The 15,485-nt window shown below is 36.0% G+C and overlaps 1 long non-coding RNA gene across 3 annotated transcripts in view; it reads right to left on the bottom strand.

Moving 5' to 3' along the window:
- Nucleotides 1-15,485, bottom strand: part of LOC132106680 (uncharacterized) — a 35,308-nt gene extending 19,823 nt beyond the window's left edge. For 2 of the 3 annotated variants that reach the window (XR_009424184.1, XR_009424182.1), the window contains exons 1-3: nt 14,835-15,485; nt 8,731-8,841; nt 5,570-5,683 (exon numbers count right to left, since the gene is read on the bottom strand). This is a non-coding gene — a long non-coding RNA (uncharacterized LOC132106680). The remainder of the gene's footprint in view (nt 1-5,569; nt 5,684-8,730; nt 8,842-14,834) is intronic. The other variant, XR_009424183.1, reaches the window with a different exon arrangement.

The following is a 15,485-nucleotide window of genomic DNA, read 5'->3' as shown; positions in this document are numbered from 1 at the left end:
CAGTAGCAAAAAGAGTGCAAGTGTTGTTTAAGTTACTGTTTATGAGGTTTGAGAAAAGGGTCTGTCTAGCTGTGGCTAGTTCCACACTGAAAGCAAGAAGGCTATCTTTATAGATGCTATAGTGAATTTCAAATGTTGTCTTCAGTCACATTCGCTCAGCTTTTCTGCATTGTCTTTTCATACTCTGAACTGGAGTCGATTTTCTCCTAGCCGATTTCTGTCTGCCAGTCTTCTTGCTAACTTTCACAGGAGCAATGTCATCAATAACATTTGTTACTTTTGAGTTAAATGCAAGGGCGTAGATTTGGTTTGAACATTGGGGGGGTTAAACGTTGTATGCTGCCCGTTATTTTTTTTCAAAAATTTTTTTTTTTATGTGTATTGTTATTGGATAATTTATTTCTTCCTATCTATCTATCTATATGGCAACATGCTTTAACTGATTACAAATTCAACATATACAAATATGAAAGAGACAACATTTAGACATTTATTTTAAGATTTTTACATTCCACCTTAATGCATTTTAATTTTTTTTCTAAAGGGAAACACATCTTTAAAACATTAAAGGCATTAATGTATAGCCTAACTTTACAAAACTGCTGTTTTTCTATACTGTTTCCTATTTTATTTTATTTTATTGATTGAATGGTATCTTCTTTACCTGATCACCTGCTCCTCCTCTCCCTCTGCTGAGTTTTCTACCCTGCAGCTATATTTACCTCGAATCTGTTATAAAAACATGTTAAGAGATTATACACCTCATGTTATGAAATTTGTGTATAATCATCATTCATAAAATTCTAACATAGTAGAGATTATCAAAAGAAAGAAAATAAGTATTGAAACCGCCAGTAGGCGGCAGTGTTTCACTGTTTTAATGAGTTAGCCACTTAAATCGTTAATTCATCCAATTCGTTCAAAAGTCAGATTAATTTAGTAAGAAAACAAACACCGATGTGGATACTTTTGTCGTTGATAATTACAGACACTATTGAAAAATATACTAGCAAAACAGACAGCTGCTTTGGTAACTTGTTATACTGATAGTACATAGTACTAAATACAAACATTGCAATGGATTAGCTAGCTAAAATATATGTGGTGTGTACTAACTATTACACAATATTCTCATACCTCATTCTCAGTACATGCTTTGTTTTTTTTTTGTTTTTTTTTTGTTTTGTTTTTGCATCCCTCTCTGACCAGCAGTTAAATATAATCCGCTGTGCAGCGCTTCTCTTCATTTTTGGCGTTAACATTAACCGTGTGCTCTCCCATTCAAACACCACTCGCTTGTTTTGGTGAAAGTGCGACTCATTGGTTGGGCGTTACCAATCGGTTCAATGGAGGGGGAGTATTTTTTGTCTGATTTATTATGACATACTCATATTTGATTAGGAACAAAATTATTTTTACAAAATAAATGAATTCTATTTTTTCACATTATATTTTTCATTTGATCTACTGTGATTTTCATGTTGAAATATTGGGAGGGTTGTAACTGATGGATTTGAATATTTGGGGGGTTACCTCCCCCCCATCCCCCCCATAAACTACGCCCCTGGTTAAATGAATCAAGAAGATCAACATAGGCTGCAGAAATGCTTGGTGTTGGATATATAGCCTTCATAAATAGCATACTAGTGTTCTTGTTAATGCATCTCTTTCTGACAGAGACTGATCTAGATTCAGTGGCAGCAGAGATCAATATATGAATACATTATTTTGTAGTTTTATTTTCCGCATTATCTATGTGAATATTAAAATCCCCAGCAATAGCAAAACAGTCAAACTCTTAGAAAATCATTGATAACATTTCTTTGAACTCTTCAACAAAGGCTGGAAACACACACACACATACAGGTGTATCTCAAAAAATTTGAATGTCACGGAAAAGTTCATCTCAAATTATTGTGAAACTCATGTATTACAGTTTTTCTCAGTCACTTTGGTGCATTTTTCAAAACAGAAATTAAATTCTCAAAACTACTTGTACAACCTCCACATCATCTAGTCATTTATACACATCATAAAACCAGTTTCTCATTCTTTTGAACAAGTTGCGATTGCTTTAATACTTGCTTTTGTACAGTTGTCACAAACTGCCAAGCACACTTTTTATTTTTATTTTTACACATTATTATTAGACTTTTTGTCAATTTGGCATGAATTGTGCAAGTGAATCTTGACTAATGAAGAGAATGTAGATGATAAACCAATGATAAACCGTTTCTCTGAAATAGCTCAAAGGTTCATCTCATGAGACTTCAGTTGGAAAGCATATACTGAATAGACAGAGGACAACACAAGAGTCACAAATTCTGAAAATGGAATTATTTTCATCTTTGTGCCCATATTTCCTTTTCTTTTTCTATATCACAAAAACATTGTAACGGATTTATTTATTTATTTATTTATTATTATTATTTTTGGTCAGACCACTAGTAAAAGTGTAACTGGGAATTCTATCCAGTCTCTTTCAATCAATATCCCACATACAGTGATTTTAAATGTTTACTTTTGAAATGGATATATGGCATACATAAGCATATGGCATACTGTTCAATACAGTAGTTTACATCAGAACATACATCAGTTATATTGACAACATGACTAAGCAATTTGACGGTCTTATCCGTAAACTATGACACAAGGACTTGTCATTCTGATGGCATGTTCATTGACACAAATATTTATTTTTGAGAGATGAACTAAGGATTTTGAGCAAGAGACTGGCTTTTGCAGGAAATCCATTGTGTTTTGCTATTTGTACGAGTTGTTTTGAGAAATGCACTTACTGTTTTGCAAATCTCAAGGATGATTCGAGAAATGTACCAAAGCAACTGAGAAAAACTGTAAATTCAATGCACACAGACTGAAGTAGTTTAAGTCTTTGGTTCTTTTAATTGTGATGATTTTGGTTCACATTTAACAAAAACCAACCAATTCACAAACTCAACAAATAAGAATATGGTGACATGCCAATCTGCTAATCAACTCAAAACACCTGCAAAGGTTTCCTGAGCCTACAAAATGGTCTCTTGGTTTGGTTCACTAGGCTACATAATCACGGGGAAGACTACTGATCTGACAGTTGTCCAGAAGACAATCATTGACACCCTTCACAAGGAGGGTATGCCACAAGCATTCATTGCCAAAGAAGCTGGCTGTTCACAGAGTGCTGTATCCAAGCATGTTAACAGAAAGTTGAGTGAAAGGAAAAAGTGTGGAAGAAAAAGATGCAGAACCAACCGAAAAAAACACAGCCTTTTGAGGATTGTCAAGCAAAATCAATTCAAGAATTTGAGTGAACTTCACAAGGAATGGACTGAGGATGGGGTCAAGGCATACAGACTTGTCAAGGAATTTGGCTACAGTTGTCGTATTCCTCTTGTTAAGCCACTCCTGAGCCACAGACAAGGTCAGAGACGCTTACCTGGTCTAAGGAGAAGAAGAACTGGACTGTTGCCCAGTGCTCTAAAGTCCTCTTTTCAGATGAGCACAAGTTTTGTATTTCATTTGGAAACCAAGGTCCTAGAGTCTGGAGAAAGGGTGGAGAAGCTCATAGGTCAAAGTTGCTTGAAGTCCAGTGTAAAGTTTCCACAGTCTGTGATGATTTGGGGAACAATGTCAATGTCAGTCAATGCCATGGTGTTTTTTGAAAACCAAAGTCACTGCACCTGTTTCCAAGACATTTTGGAGCACTTCATGCTTCCTTCTGCTGACCAGCTTTTTGAAGATGCTGATTGGGGAAGTCCTGGCTTAGTGGTTAGAGAGTTTGACTCCTAACCCTAGGGGTTGTGGGTTTGAATCTCTGGCTGGCAATACCACGACTTAAGTAGACCCTTGAGCAAGGCACCAAAGCCCAAACTGCTCCCCGGGCGCCGCAGCATAAATGGCTGCCCACTGCTCCGTGTGTGTGTGTTCACTGCTCTGTGTGTGTGCACTTTGGATGGGTTAAATGCAGAGCACGAATTCTGAGTATGGGTCACCATACTTGGCTGAATGTCACTTTCACTTCACTTTTATTTTCCAGCAGGATTTGGAACCTGCCTACACTGCCAAAAGCACCAAAAGTTGATAAATTACCATGGTGTTGGTGTGCTTGACTGGCCAGCAAACTCACCAGACCTGGGGTATTGTCAAGAGGAAAATGAGTAACAAGAGACAAAAAAAAATAAAAAATAAAAAATGCAGATGAGCTGAAGGCCACTGTCAAAGAAACCTAGGCTTCCATACCACCTCAGCAGTGCCACAAACTGATGCCATGCCGAATTGAGGCAGTAATTAAAACAAAAGGAGCCCCTACCATGTATTGAGTACATGTACAGTAAATTAACATACTTTCCAGAAGGCCAAGAATTCACTAAAAATATTTTTTATTGGTCTTATGAAGTATTCAAATTTGTTGATATAGTAAATTGGTGGGTTTTTGTTAAATGTGAGCCAAAATCATCTCAATTAAAATAACTACTTCAGTCTGTGTGCACTGAATTTATTTACACGAGTTTCACAATTTGAGTTTGAATTTTTCCACAACATTCTAATTTATTGAGATGCACCTGTATATATAAATATATATAATTTTTGAAGTTTTTAAAAGCTCCAGGACCTATGTTGTATACTATTTGTGAAAAGTGCCTAATTTACACTAGGGTTGCATTTTGTGCCCATTTATCCTGTTAGTAGGACTCAATTTAGTTGGAGGTCATATTGTTACAACCACAAAATTGCCCCAGTCTTTGATTACACACAACCATTTCCTGCACTGGAGAAATACAAAAAGCCAAACATTTCAAATGTGGGAAGAAAAAAGTGCAGACCAATTATCTGCAGCCGAAAACACAGCTTGTGTTGTCATGTGGCCATTTACAAACATAAATTGAATATTTTCGATCCACACATGCACCCTTACAAAAGTGCACAATGGATTTACTTCAGAAAGAAAGAAAGAGAGAGAGAAAGCTAGCGACCAATCGTTATACAGTCCCTTCATTTTACTGACATCATGCTGATTCATGGAACTAACTGATTGTAGATTCATGAGGTCACATTTCTGATGCGCATCTTTCTGGGCTGTCCGATCTAATATTAATCTCTTACCCCTGAGCAAAGCATACTTCAAAGAAATGTCTACTTATTCATTCAGTCGCTTACTCATGCGTATTCATCTATTCATTCACCTGTAGACAAGACGCTGCTGACATGGCATATACAGATTAAACGCACACTGGATAGCATACAGATTAACGCTGTTTGATCTACAAGAAATAGACGCTGTAATGCGCTGCCTTCTGCTACGACTGTCTTGTCATTTTGGAATGGCATGAAAATATTTAAAACTTTCGAGGACTGCACTGACCAACGACTAAAACAAAACCCTGGCTAAAGCAATGTCAAGAACTGATGTGAGCATTTTTCATCGCAACTGCTATTGCAGGCTGTCTGTGACAGTGTTGATGAATCTTCGTATCTGGAAATACTTCTGTTCAAGCATTTTTCTGCCATGGACATACATAAATGGACCGTTAGTCTAATGCTGAGGAGAGTTTCCATGCGGTTTTACCTGCAACACGCAGCAGTCTGGCCAGGCTGAGGAGGAGAGTGGACAGTCTGTAGCCAGTAGGGCCCTGAGAGATGCACTCCTTTATCAATGATAGACGATCCGTCCGCAGACGTACTGCAGAGATAAAGAGGAATTGAGAGAAAAGAACAAAACAAAAACCAAAAAGTTCAGATCTAGCAGAAATGCAGTATAAGCAGACTAGAATAGCCAAAATGTGAAGCAAACAATCTGGTTAACTGTGCATAATTTGTCACATGAATATATATTCACACAAAATCTTTGCTTGCTTGTGAGGTGACCTTGGGTGTTTTGAAAGGTGCCATTTAATAAAATGCATTATTATTACTCTTATTATATATATATATATATATATATATATGTGTGTGTGTGTTTTGTTGGTGTTTTTTTACACACTTCCTTACATTTTCAAAAATAGCATGCCTTATAAAGTCCGCACTGTGCCGTATGCATTAGCTAGCATTCCATTTAAAACACAGCAAAGATCTGAACTATATATATATATATATATATATATATATAAACACCAAATTCAACCCATGCATTCTCATCACTCCCTGTCATAAAAGGCAAGTACTTGTGATGTGTGGTAATTGGATGGACACAAAGCAGCTGTCTGACTGAGCACAGTTTAAAATATTGAGCTGGAAGTGGTCTGTGCTGGAGGTCACACTGGTCTAAACCAGGCAGGGGGCCAAGTGGGCCGTGAGTTACAGGCCTGTGGGGGGACCGACAGCTCCATCTTCTGAGGAGACACCATGGGGGCAGCACCTGAACCACACACAGACCAGCCAGCCATCAGCAGCACCTGCCAAAGCCATTAACCTGATTCCAAAAAACAGTCACGCATCTGTGTGTGCCACTAAAAGGTTTGTGTTTACTTGAACGTGAGCGTCATTGATCACAGTTTAGCTTCATCGCTCACTCTTTTACTTGGAAGACTACTGGAGGAGGAGAAGATGGGATATAAGCACATATATTGAGCCATAAGAAGAGCTTTGAAGGAGGGTTCCGGCTTCCCATTGGCTGACGGTCAGGTGTATAACTTCGCCTGCTAGGAAAAAGACTGAAGTGCACAGACAGCTGCTCTCAGGTCACTCGGGTCATGAAGGGCGAAAGAGCTCAAGGAGAGTTTCCTCTTGATGTATTCAAACTTCCTTTGTAAGTTTAGGAAGGAGAGTTGAGTTGCTCCTGGTCTTGCCTTGACTAGATAAAACAGTTTCTTCACTTCTTCAAAAGAACGCTGGGAGAAGCACTCATAGGGCTTAAGAGGCTTTCCTTTTTTAGAAATGTGTACTTTTACTTCAATTTCCACTTGTGTTGTACTACCAATGATATCTTGATTTTGTTTCCTCACAAATGTGCTTCACTGACAACAATAGATTGACAATAGATGACTGTCCACTTTAAATCTCCAGATTGAATATTACAGTATTTTCTGGACTATAAGTCACACTTTTTTTCATAGTTTGGCTGGTCCGGCGACTTATAGTCAGGTGCGACTTATTTATCAAAATTAATTTGACATGAACCAAGATAAAACATTACCTTCTCCAGCCACGAGAGGGCACTCTATGCTGCACAGTGCTCCTGTAGTCTACCACTGAAAGCATAGAGCGCCCTCTCGCGGCTGGAGACGGTAATGTTTTCTCTTGTTTCTTGGTTCTAAATAAATGCGACTTATAGTCCAGTGTGACTTATATATATTTTTCCTCATCATGACGTATTTTTGGACTGATGCGACTTATACTCAGGTGCGACTTATAGTCCAAAAAATACGGTAACTTTGGTTTTACTGAATATCTCTTTTGTAACCTCAATAGACTACTGTATCTAGCAGACAACTGAAAATGGAAATGTGTGAGAAAAGCTCTTGAGGACAGTGTCAGTAATACAATAAAAGTGCAAGTTTTGACACGTTCTTGAGTCAAAACAACAAGGTTGAGCACAATAGAACGGCTTTGAAATATAAATAAAATAGCAAGTCGTGGTGCAACGGCTGGATATGTTAATGTGCATATAGACAAATAATGTATTACAAAGCATGTATTGTGTAAAGCATGTCACGATTGTAACAGATCATTAATACACTCTTCAGTTTTCACAGCATGAACCAGAGAGAATCACTCCATTTACTCTTGACAAGACAAAAAAAAGTCATTTTTGACCATTGCATTATCTGTATGCGATTATGCTCAAAAAGGTTGACCCAAATGGCTTTCCTCCTGCATAAAGCGGTTTTTGTGTAAAAAATAAAAATAAAATACATGCATGTGGCTGTTAAATGCTTTTTATTGCTGTACTGGAACTTAGACAAAGATTATTAAATGTTATTCTCCCTAATATTCACCTAAATAAAATCTATGGGAAAATGTGCATTGAATGGATGTGTAATTATTTTTATTTTTATTATTAAAATAAAATAATAATAAACCTGTTTGGTCAAATAATGGGGAAAGTGACTATTTTGAGCCATTTCAGAGGAAATACATAAAAATGAAATAAGTGTGGGATAGTTTTTTAATGTCCTTTAAAGCCTTCTGCTCATCAAGGTTGCATGTATTTGTTAAAAAATGCAGTATAAACAAGTAACCAAATTTAAAATATTCAAGCGTTTTGTATTTTCATAATTTTAATTCTAATATAATGTTTTGGTGGTCAAGTGTTAAAATAATTCATGCTTAATATTTTTGTGGAAACTAAGATCATTCTTTTTGAATAGAGAAGAATAGAATGGAACAGCATTTATTTTAAATATAAACTTCTGTCAGATTAAAATGGCCTTTTCTTTTGATCAATTTAATGCATCCTTGCTGGAAAAAAAATTCTTAGAATAAAATAAATTACTGAGACTCCAACCTTTTGAACCCTAGTGCATTTTAAATATCATCACTAGTCTGAAAAACAGATATGCACATATAGATTGACACACCATCAAGCCCTGGTTTGACATGTTAGTTTTGTCTGTTTTTATGAGATTTTTTTCCCTCAAGCTTAACAGGAAAAGCAAACATGAACAGAGCCATAAACACAAACAGGTGCATCAGGGGGTTATTTTCCAGTGGTCAATTTGATCTAGCAGATTTAGTCAGCTTGAGCACCAATCTCCTGGAAACAGTAGTAATAGGTTAGTGCTGCAATACCGTAAGGGAAGAAACTTCACGCCAAACTCCTCCAGTCGAGAGAGGGTGCTGATCAGATCCAATTCTTCATGGACAAGAGAAGGACAATCCATCATCAACAGCAGACATGACCTAACGGACACACCAAGAAGATTCCAAATACAACATTTAACAGACAGTTCATCCAAAACTGCTTCACTTTTCCGACAATAAAAAACTCCTCCACAGAAGAAAGAATCTCATATTGGTCTGGAACGACCAATATTTTTCCAATTTTTAACTGAACTGTTCCTTTAAAGTGAAAACAGAAAAAAGCAGCAGCCATTCCTTCAAATGAGTTTTGATTCTTCTTATTTCTTAATTACAGACTGAGACTCTGGCATCACGTCGCTTTCATACTGTTATCAGAGGCTTGCAGAGCCCTGCGTCTGCTCCACATCTGTGCTGCTATAAATGTGCTTCATAAGACAACGGGGACAGACCAAAAAACAAATAAAAGCACAGATCCCGGGCCAGCTCTGCTGTCACTTTCCAATATAGTTTGGCCGAGACAGCTGGACCTGGGGAAGCGAGCGGTGCACTTTTGAGCCAAGACAGTAGCAACAGAGAAAGCAGAGCAAAAATAATAAGTCAATTTAAGAGCTTGAGGAAAAAACAACAACAACAAAATGCAGCAGTATTTTTCAAGCAGTTTCCTCTACAATCTGTGAGGTTTACATGGTAGTTATTTTCAGTGACACTGCAATTGGACCCTGAAGATTGTTTCCAGCTCCGCTTTGCATAAGATTTACTGTGGGTCGTACAAATACTGGCCAATATATAAAAAAATTATACTACCCTTCTAACAGTTTAAGGAGCTTACGCAGCAGTTTTTCCTACGAATAATGTACACAGCGTATTAATCATAGTGGTGTGGCACTGTGATCTGGGGTGAGCAACCACAAGGTTGTAGTTTAAAACTATCACCAGTGACCTTGAGTTAGGCACCTACATGTACTGTGAATGCAATATCTGTAACATAAAAAGCTTTTTTTAAAGTGTTTGCTAAATGATCCTTATCAATCAAACTGCATTTCCCCTGGGCTAAATTAACATGCAACAAACGCAGACAAAGGCTGATAGGAAATACATTTGGACTCCAATAATTTTTGGAGAATGCAGCCATATTTAATGTCATTGCAATAAATACAAAACATATCAAACCTAGTGTCATCGAATTACGATCTATTGATTTAAAAAATAATGATCATCATTTTTGTAATTACTTAATTATATTAATCTTTAGTGGATGTCTGAAATCCACATTTATCACATTCCCTAAACTGTAATGAGCAGTTCTTAGAAACCCTCTGTGGTTAACAATAGAGAACCTTTAAGGTCTGCCTGCAGTTTTCCGTCAAAACAAACATTTGGTGGTTTAATGTTTGAAAACTAAGAAAATAAAACAACTACACATATTGGGATTGCAGATCCCATATACATCTTTTTCCTTAAATGATTAAATAATTTCTTATTTTTAGAATGAAATATAAATTTTAGATGTGATAAATTAATTATGATTAATCTGATCCAGAATAAAAGTTTGTTTAGATAATATATGCGTGTGTATTGTGTATATTTACATGTGTATATAAAAATACACACATACATGTATACATTTAAGAAATATATGTAACATATATTTATATATAACAAATAATATACAATTCTAAATATATCATATAACATCATCATCATCATCATCAATTCACCACATCACAATCCCAGCAGATTTCTAAAGCACAGACAGCTGAAAACCCTCATGATCTTTAACCACACCTCTCCACTTTCTTTCCACTAAACTCTTTAAAAACACTCTGCCCAACGTGTCAGAGAAGCCCAAATGGTTTCAAGCCGTTTCCAAGACAACTGTGCTACTATTAAATTGTACGTGAAAGCACCAGCTACATGTATCTTCAGAATCCCAATAAAACCCATTCAACATGAAACAACAGCTCTGAACACCCAATGCACAGTCCTCAGCTTCCTGGGGATAATGCAGTCTTTGTAATGAAGGCCTCTGATTAGCCTCAGTAAGCTAATAATTACAAGTGTTTTTCCCAGTTTTGTTTGGCAGGAAGTGACTGTATGCAATGATGACTTAAGCTCTCTCTCAAGATTACACACAGCATGCCTGTTTTTGTCAAGGCCAAGAGACAGCACTTGTGGACATTTAGCATGTGGAGATTTTATATTTTCCTGAACATATTTTAGGTTGTCACACTTTTATTCTAATAAAATTCCACACCTAGTTTGAAAGTAGTATTTAGTAGTATCTAATAGGCCAGTGTCTGTCAACAGTTGTGGGTGGGTCTGTAAAATGTGACGTAGCATTTTACGGATTTTCCAAACTGCTTGTCCTGAGATGCTGCTTATGATTTATGGGGATTACAAAAAGGTGCGGGTGGATTTTTATCATTATAGGGTGGTGGTGTACATGAACTACCAACACACATTTTTGCTCAAACAATATTGTGTGCAATAATAGGTGCCCTTTAAAATGATCCTAGTGCCTGGTTAAAACCTCATATATCATTTAGACACACACATTCAGTGTTCGAAAGAAGAGGGACAAAAGGAAAGTTAGACAAGAACAGAAGAGAAATCTAGGGCATCTTTAGCATTTTTTTTTTTTTTTTTTTTGGAACTTATTTTGCATTTTATCCTAGTTTGAAAATCCACAACAGATGTTTCTGTGCATAACCTCTTTAAAAAGTTGGATATATTTAAAAAGTACATGACCTAACTCAACACAGTCGATATATCACAATAAAAATCAGATTTTTTAAGAAAGTGCCATGCAAAAACCAACACCTTTATACTAAAATGGGAGTTGGGACATTGCAAGGTGATTACAAGGTGGAATGGGTGCTTGCTAGGTAGTTACTAGAAGGGGTTGTCTTGTAGGGCTACATATTTATCATTTTTGTTTTCAGCAACAAAAACATTTAGTAGTGGTCTGTGGAGGAAACATGCATTTATTTGGAGATCCATTAGTTTAATTATTAGACCACTATTAATCACCCTTTTCATCGTCCTCAAGAAAATTCTAAAGTAATAACAGACAACTGCAGTGCATCAAATAAAACATACTTGTTAATGCAGAGACTCAATGAGGTTTGTTCTGGCCCATCAAACAAGTAAGGTTGAGCTTCCATTTACCATATTTGATATGTGTTGATCCATGTTTATATACAAAAATCATATAAATTGATAATGTTGCTTTAGATGACTTGGATTAAACCACTAAATTCATTTAGATTTCTTTTCTTAACTCTTTCAGAACTTTTTGAAGTGTCAAAGTGGACTTTTAACGGAGGGACAGAAATCTCTTAGGTTTCATTAAAAATATCTCTGTTTGAGCTTCAAAGACGAATGAACATCTTATGGGTTTGGAACGACTAGTAAATGATGATTAAATTATGACAGAACTTTCATTTTTGGGGGGTCTATCCCTTTAAATAGAACCACTACAATTCCTTCAGATCTACTGACTCCGAAACAGGATTACTGATTCTTTCAATGAAGAGGAAATCAGTTATTCTCTTTCCAGTCCTAGTTTGTCCCAGAATCCTTCACTGACATATTCACATTCTCCTACCATTATACTTTCAATCTTTCACAGTCTCTCCCCTTCAGTGGAGGCAAAAGTGCTATAATTTAAACATTAAGCTCATAATTACTGTCCATCCAAGTGCCCAAGTTCCCTGTCTGTCTGTGGCATGGGCGAGTGAGCGAATGACAGTGATGTGAGATGCGTGTGAATGCATATGGAGTGGCGGCCTGTCCAGCTTCCAGCCCGTGAACTGACGACGGCCTAATTACTGACCGACTTTGCAACATGGTCCATCGCTCACGGGCTGCAGTCTGTCACCCTTAGCGCTCCAGCCCAACAAAACAAAAATAGACAGACAGAGAGACTGGAAATACATTAACCTAGTGCTGCAGGGCGGAAGAGAGCGACCGACTGTCTGTCTCTGATGGAGTCAATCTCTAATTATGGCAGCTAATTACACCAATAACAGCCAATGTGAAGGGCTGGACTCATAACAGGCTGGAGACCAGAATGACGTTGGACCGTTTGATTCCTGCGGGGTTTCTTCCTCTTTCATCATAAACTCCTCAAACAACAGCAGAGTTTGAAGAGGTAGTTTCAGGCTATTTTCACACATGGTTTGATTGCTTGGTCCGAACTAGAGTTTGATTCGACAACCCCTGCCACTGTCAACTCATATTTCTCGACACGATTATGCATGATCCCATTATTCCAGTGGTTTTGCCAATATTTTGGTGTTTTAAAATTTGCATAATGAAAAAGGTTTTTTTATGTAAATATTTAAGTGTTAAGTTTAAGTAATAAGTATTTAGAATTTAGCTGAGACTTACTAATGAGATAAAAACATCAACCTACAATATTAGTATTTGTAAAAAAAAAAAAAAAAAAAAAATATATATATATATATATATATATATATATATATATATATATATGTATTAGTCCGCTATTTCTATATGTTTCCTGTCAAAAGTGAATAATAAAAAATAAAAAATGGGTGAAAATATATAACAATAATAAATGTATTTTGAGGTATTTTAAGATATATTTGCATAATTAAAATGATTAATTTTTATCATTTTATTTTATTGTTGTTGTTAATAATAGTATTAGTACTACTACTAATAATAATAATAATAATAACGTTATAATTATTACTAATGATAAAATACTTGTAATAAAATAATTTGACTGTAATAACAACATTTTATTAACTCATTATAATGATACAAAAAAAAACATATAATATCAGAAATTAATTAATAAAAAGCTTTACAGGAAAACAATAAATAATTTAAAAAAAAATTTATAAACGATTTAAATTTGAACTTGTGAAAGACAATAAGGCTTGCGAATTAGGGCCATCTACCCCCAATATCTCTGGAATATTACAATTTAAAATATTAAAATGCTGAACACTACTTTGTGCTGTCATTGGTGGTTAACATGGGATCAAATTCTTGCCAAATGTATTGGTCACAGATTAAAAAAAATACAAATTAACAAGCGTGAAGCCAAAATGTAAAAATGCAAATAAAAATGTACAATTTAAAAATGAAGGCAAGGTTTTGTCACAGAACAAAAAATAATAAAAGTGAATCAAAAATGTAATAACATAAAAAAAATAAGCATGAAGCAAAATTTTAAGCACTTTTAAAATCATGTGAAATATTAAATGAAAATATCAATATAAAATTATCCAACTTCACACAAAAGCACAGTCTCCATGTTTTTTTTTTTTGTTTTCTTTTTTTTGTGCTCAGACATTTTCTGGTCATATTTTTTTTTTATTTGTATGCTTATGCTGTTTTCCCTTTGTGCTTATTTCCACATTCTGTGCTTGCTTTTCAAATGTTGGTTTAGAGTTTCATGTAAATCAGGGCAGACTTAAGTGTCATCACTGGTCCAATAGTTCTAGATTGACAGCTCCTTCTCTAGCCAATCAGTCGAAGAGGAGAGTTGACTTGTTTGTTATGTGTGGTGCTATGTTTTGTGTGTTGAAGCTGCAGTGAAAATGTAATTTCCTATAAAAGATCAATAAAGTATCAATCAATCAGTGCACCTCATGAACTGCTGATGCTCAATGTTCTGTTCACTTGTACAGGTGAAAATGAATAAATGTCAACTTTGATAACAACTTACAGGACTTTGGCATTATATGTGTCTGTCTGTCACTGCTGTAATAGATTACACTAACACTGGCCTACTTTTAGCTATGCCCTGGACTTGGTTCCCTCGCTGGCTATGAAACTAAGTAAATAATAAAAGAAATTAGCACAATAATATTATGTATTTGCGATCTTAAAGGCTGACGATAGAACGATATGACTATGGAGCATATCGGCCAACACTAGAATTCAATTCAATTCAAGTTTATTTGTATAGTGCTTTTTACAATACAAATCGTTGCAAAGCAACTTTACACAAAATTAAATTTCTACAATATTTTGTAGTAGCTTAACAGTGGTGACTATCAGTTTGTCTGTTTGAACACCATCTAAACAAATCAGAAGATCATGGGACAACATACCATGCCAGGTTTATGCAGGGGTCACTGAGTGTGGCCCGAAGAGTTAAAGTATTCACAGACGGCAGCCAGAAATTCTCACACAGTGCTGCAGTGCATCAGCTGACGTGCCAGACGGATGTTTTCCTCTCGTCCCGAACATAACAAACTCTCCACTAACACCTGTGTGGACGAGAGACAGAGATTGACAGAAAAGGAGAGAGAAAGAAATCAGTGCTGTGTAGCGGAGACCCATGGGAAGGACACGTTCAAGTGTGGCAATTAATCACCTGTCTTTAATCAATTGCTGGCGAGACAGAATCTCTACAGGAGAAATATCAAAAACTGCTCTTTCAATGACAACACAATCTCATGAGCATCTCTCTGCAACAGCTGTGGTGTTCTGGGTAATTTCAATGTTGCCTTCAGCTACATTTAGGCAGAATAAGTCATCAGCGTTTTGTGTGATTAGGCCTATTTGTGTGTTGAACCAAAAGTTCCCTCATTAAAACATCATAAAATCCAAAGAACAAGCATTAATAAATAATAGATTGAACTAATTCTCTCTTGATTCCTGCTGTTCTTCACATAAAATACACTATCCATTATTTGTTGTATGGTGATGTTGAGGACTTTTAATGTTTGTTATTTGTCTTTGTTATAGGGAGCAACTGG

The sequence above is a fragment of the Carassius carassius genome, chromosome 27, assembly GCF_963082965.1.
Source record: "Carassius carassius chromosome 27, fCarCar2.1, whole genome shotgun sequence".
NCBI lineage: Eukaryota > Metazoa > Chordata > Actinopteri > Cypriniformes > Cyprinidae > Carassius > Carassius carassius.
Note: the sequence above shows the minus strand (reverse complement) of the source record. Positions and strands in the feature narration are given on the sequence as shown.